We start from the raw sequence: 6,000 nt of genomic DNA, 5'->3' as shown, positions 1-6,000 counted from the left end.
AAAATCCTCAGGATAGTTTCCCCCTCGTTAATTACTCTCAAGCCACATGTTCCCCATATTTTCAACTTTTTTTTTTGAAAGCAAGATATGAAATTTTATATTTAACTGTTTGTTTCATGTTGTTTATTAATTCCCATTTTCTAGTCCATAGCTATCTTTTTAAAAGAAAGAAAGTGAAATCACTCAGTCGTGTCCGACTCTTTGCGACCCCATGGACTGTAGCCTACCAGGCTCCTCTGTCCATGGGATTTTCCAGGCAGGAATACTGGAGTGGGTTGCCATTTCCTTCTCCAGGGATCTTCCCAACCCAGGTCTCCTGTATTGTAGGCAGATGCTTTTACCATCTGAGCCACCAGGGAAGTCTCCTTTTTAAAAACTGAGATGTAATTGACATATTACATTAGTTTCAGATGTAAAACATATCGATTCAATATTTGTATAGATTGCAAAATGATCACCACAGTAAGTCTAGTTAACATCTGTCATATTATTGTAACATAATTACAAAAACTTTTCTTGTGTTAAGATTGATTCTTTTAGCAAATTTCAAATATGCAGTAATTATGAACTGTAATCACCAAGTTGTGATTACTGTAATACTTAATTATAATACTTAAATGTGATAAATGTAATAGTTTACATTTCCATGATTTATTTACTTTAGGTTTATACCTTTTGACTCATTTCACCCATTTCATCCACTATCTACCCTCCTACCTCTTGCAATCACCAATCTGTTCTGAGAACTTTTTCTTTTTCTCAAGATTCCACACGTAATTGAGATCATATGATGTTCATCTTTTTGACTTACTTCACTTAGCATAGCACCCTCAAGGTCCATCCATGTTGTCACAAATGGCAAGATTTTCTGTTTTTATGGCTGAAGAATATTCCATTCATACATGTACATTTTCCTTATCCATTTATCCATCTATGGACACTTATGCATCCATATCATGGCTATTGTAAATAATGCTGCAGAAGAACATGGAGGTGCAGATTTCTTTTCAAGTATTTTCATTTCCTTCAGATAACTATTCAGAACTGGAACTAGTGGATCATATGGTAACTATGTTTAATTTTCTGGGAACCTCCATAATGTTTAAGAAATTTGGAATTTGAATGACAATATTAATTTTACTTGAATACTGTATAGCCACCACTTTAAGAACTCTTCCCCACCTTTACAATAAGCTTTTCAAAAACAGTCAGATATTGCCACTCTTCTCAGAAAAACATAGACAGCCAGACACAAGAGCCTTCAAATCAGGAAGCCACTAGATCAGAATTCTCAATGAATAATCAGAACACAGAACTGAGCAAGCTAATAATACAGTAGTGAAAAACTTTAGAAAAACTCAGTGACTAGTACACATTAGTTTTATTTCATTCTAAGTTTATCATGTTTAACGTTTTCACCTATTTGCTCAATCAACAGGCTAATTAATTTGTTTGTCTCGAAATCTAGAGGGCAATTTGACAATTCAATTTGACCAGATGCTTAAAGCTGCCTTGGACACTCAAGTCTATATGAATCTCTTCTTCTCTTCACTAATACTTTCTGTAACTGATTTTTACCCTCATCATATGCCACATGCCACAGTTTTAAAACCTCGCCAAGTAGGCCTTCCATCTGCCCAACTTCATTTTATTTTCTTTGAGGGGAGTGACCTAGTCACTGTCCCTAAACCAGTACTGAATACATAGAAGGCATTTAAGGGAATTTGTTGAATTGTTTTGAAAAGTTTTCTCCACTAACCATATAACCAGCATCCACCTAGGACTTCTCTTCCATTTCACTCAGCTAGACTCAATTCACTCACACGAATACACCATTATAGTCGTTATATTCTCAGTTTATGGTTTTAATGGCTTTGCAACATTAGATGCACAATGTCTTTCCAAGCACCAAGTATGCTTGAAATTGAACACTTTTATAAAGATAATAAAAGTTAATGACTACCCATGATCTACGATCTGACAATACATCTGTTCTTTTTCATCTTGAGATGGTAAAATATCCACCCTTGCTTATTGTGGCACAGTAGGAGAGAAGAAATATAGTCCAATTAATCACTCTTAACTATCAGCTTATTAAGTTATAGTTTCCCAACAGGCTTGTCTTACATGACTATTAGTAGGCTGCAGGTGTTTTTCTAAGAGTCTTTTTATAATGCAGTTATGTCATAAAGAGACAGCATGGAGTAAAAGAAAACCTAGTGGACTGAAAATTAGAAAATCTAAGTTCTAAATTCTAGCTTGATTAAGTAGCCATGAAGGCTTAAGGAAGTCTTCACCTCTCCAGTCTCTAATTTTCTCATCTGTAAAATGAAAGGACTAATTATAAATTAAATAAACAAATTTATGCCAATTTACACCAGACCAATAGTCAGGTACCCACAACCTAAGACCTAAGAATTTCACAAAAGACATTCTAACAGAAATCTTGTCCACATTAAAATATCTTAAATCAAACTGCAAAGTTGGGATTTATGTTACTACTGTTAACCTTAAAAGTACGTTTTGTTGCCTAACAACTGTGGAATATATAGGAAACAGAGGAGCATGTTTCACATGAAAAAGCAATTGTGACTATAGGTACACATGGATATGCCTAAATTTTGTGGTGAAATTAGCCAAAATTTTGATATTAGCTAAATGCCCACTCACACAGCTATTACACATTCTCCAATTGACAAAAGGGTTGCACTCCAAAAAAACTGTGAGTCCATTTTTGCAAAGTCTTATAAATGGAAGCTAGGTTTCTAGTTTAACACATAAGCACGTTAAGTGACCCTTGATGTAGCTGAACTATATAACATTAAATGCTTAAGTTCCAGATCCTGAGACTGGGTCTTGTGTCACATACAAGATGAATTTCCTTCCCTATTCTTGGGGAGAAGACTGGAAGTAAGCAATTATTAAAACTAATTTACTTTTGTCATAGCCTTCTAGCTCTTTCTAACCCTTTCACACTCTGGGAGGGTACACAACCCTAATTGTGCTTTTGGAACAATCCTATCAGTCCTACTTAAGGGTTCTCGTCCCAATAGCCTCTTTCTGAGCCTTCAAACAGTAATTTCACAACTATGGAGCAACTGATGAACATTTCTACTTAAACATTTCAACAAATAACTCAGAAAATGTTACTTACTCCTGGAATAGAACTAGTGCTAAAAGAAGCCACCTATTATTTATTTATAAAAGCAAAAGATACTAGAAATCTAAGTGTTAATTTTTTTACAGATCTGGTCAAGTAAATTATGAAACATCTATATGACAGAACATTGTGCCATCATTTTCAAAAGGTTTACAAATAAGCTGCAATAACATAGGAAAAGCTTAATATAAATGATGAATAAATAAAAAAGATACTAAATGTTATGTCCTTTATGAACTCAACTATGGGAAAAATGCATTGAGAAAGATTAGAAGGAAATACAATTATTGGGCCATATAATTTAGTGCTTTTTCCAGTCTACACAAATCCATGCTTTTCATAGTTTATGATAATAAATAAGTACCACTTCTGTTATTTAAAAAAAACAAAAATTGGAGTGGGGAGGTGTAAATTCAAATAAATTTCTAATTAATAGAATTTAAGAGCGCTATAAACAGTGCTGTTTATCAGGCAACGTGGAAACAGAGCTTTGTGGGCAAGGAGGCATTCTTTTCTTTGACTTTGTTAGTTAGGAAAAGAATTTAATTAGGATATTTTAATCATTTTATAAAATGTTTTGTGATTATTAAAATATTACTTATCACTATTGCTGTGGCATTTTATAGATTTAATAAAACCTACTACTGAGATTTCTCTTGATTTAGGGTACTGGACATGTAATACATATATCATATAGAAAATAACACAGGCTTGTGATTTAGATGCTTGCTCCTTGGAAGAAAAGCTATGACCAACCTAGACAGCATATTAAAAAGCAGAGACATTACCAAAGGTCCATCTAGTCAAAGCTATGGTTTTTCCAGTAGTCATGTATGGATATGCGAGTTGGACTATAAAGGAGGCTGAGCACCAAAGAATTGATGCTTTTGAACTGTGGTGTTGGAGAAGACTCTTGAGAGTCCCTTGGACTGCAAGATCCAACCAGTCCATCCTAAAGGAAATCAGTCCTAAATATTCATTGTAAGGACTAATGCTGAAGCTGAAACTCTAATACTTTGGCCACCTGATGCAAAGAACTGACTCATTTGAAAAGACCCTGATGCTGGGAAAGATTGAAGGCAGGAGGAGAAGGGGACAACAGACAATGAGATGGTTGGATGGCATCATCAACTCTATGAACATGAGTTGAGTAAGCTCCAGGAGTTGGTGATGGACAGGGAGGCCTGGAGTGCTGTAGTCCATGGGGTCGCAACGAGTCAGACACGACTGAGCAGCTGAACTGAACTGAACTTTGATTTAGACAAACAGGATAAAAACATTATATAGTGAAAAAGTCTTCATCCCATCTTACACTTTCCCAGATATAGCATGTCTCTGGCCCAGAAACTTTTCTTGCATATAACCCTATATATATATATAATGGTATTTGCACACTAATATTAACAGCACTTTGATACATCTTATTTCATTTAATGAACTTAAGAAACATTTACGTATCAGATGTACACATCCATTTCATTCTTTGTAAATGTGACTTAATATTCTATTGGTATAGATACAACACAATTAGTTATCCCTTACTGATATTTATTTCCATTTTTCTCTATAATGAACAAGTCTTCAGTGAACATTCTTGTACAAATATGTTATATATGTGTACAAGTATCTCCATAGATGAATTCTTAGATGTAGAATTGTTGAGTCAAAGACTTGTGTACATTTTAAAAGTCTGATATTGCCAAACTGCCTTCCAAAGAATTTGTTTCACTTTATACTCCAAGAGAACATTTCTAATCAACACAATTTAAAAAAAAAAAGCAAACTCCAATGCCATCAATGTCCAGGTAAACAGTGAAACAGGTTGGGGTAAGAAAATGGCAAATTGGAGAGCATGTTCAGCATTGCAAGAAATGACTTTTACTCAATCCCAGCCCACTACAAATGCCTTCTAGGGAATCTCTGCCCAACGTTAAATTATCTGATTTCTCAAATGTCAAAAATATTGACTTCTAAGTGAAATCTCCAGATTTTTTAAAATGTTGACAATTTATTCAACATTTAGAATTGGCATGACAAACAAAACACATGTGTAAGTGGGAATTATCTGTGAACCTCCAACACATTACCTATGTTTAAAGCTATCATTCTGCCACCAAAGTCAACAAAGACATCACCACAACTGGCTACGCTTAGCATAGATTTCACTAGATTATGTTACCTTTTGTTTTTAGATGAATTAGAAGATGGGTTTTTATTAACTATGTGGTCACTGTCCTCTCAAATAACTTTAATTAGACTTATTTTAAATTAATCATATTATAGATATAATGATTATAATAATATCAATATTACTCTTGCCTAGATGTTTTCATCAGTCAGTTTCCTACAATATGCTCCTTTGCCTTCTAGTTTCATTTCTGTAAAATGCTGTATTTTTCTGTTTTCTTCTTTATATGAAACTACCACATGTTGTAAGAGTTATTTTCCTATTCTTTTACCCAAAGGGGAAGAAAATCTCTAATCACTTTTTTATACTTGCATTCAACATATTCATCTACTTACAGAAAAAATTGTGGCAACAGAATAAATTAGAGACCTGCTGCCTCTAGTTTAAATAGGATTTTTAATCCATATAAAACCTTGTTATATTAACTAAATTCTTAAAGTTTAGAAAAAAAAAATATAAAAGAATAAACTCTAAAATTGCTAGCTCTATACAAAAATATTCAAATTCATGGATATAAAACCATGAGATTTTAAATGTTTTATTATCTCCTCTCCATAAATACCTGCAAAAGGACCAGCCTGACAAAGCCAATGTATGATTATAAACAGAAATAAATGTTTATAAATACTAAAATTATAAACATAATATTAAA

The sequence above is a fragment of the Giraffa tippelskirchi genome, chromosome 9, assembly GCF_054371585.1.
Source record: "Giraffa tippelskirchi isolate mGirTip1 chromosome 9, T2T-mGirTip1v1.2.pri, whole genome shotgun sequence".
Taxonomy (NCBI): domain Eukaryota; kingdom Metazoa; phylum Chordata; class Mammalia; order Artiodactyla; family Giraffidae; genus Giraffa; species Giraffa tippelskirchi.
The sequence above is the reverse complement of the archived record's forward strand: the minus strand, read 5'-3'. Positions refer to the sequence as shown.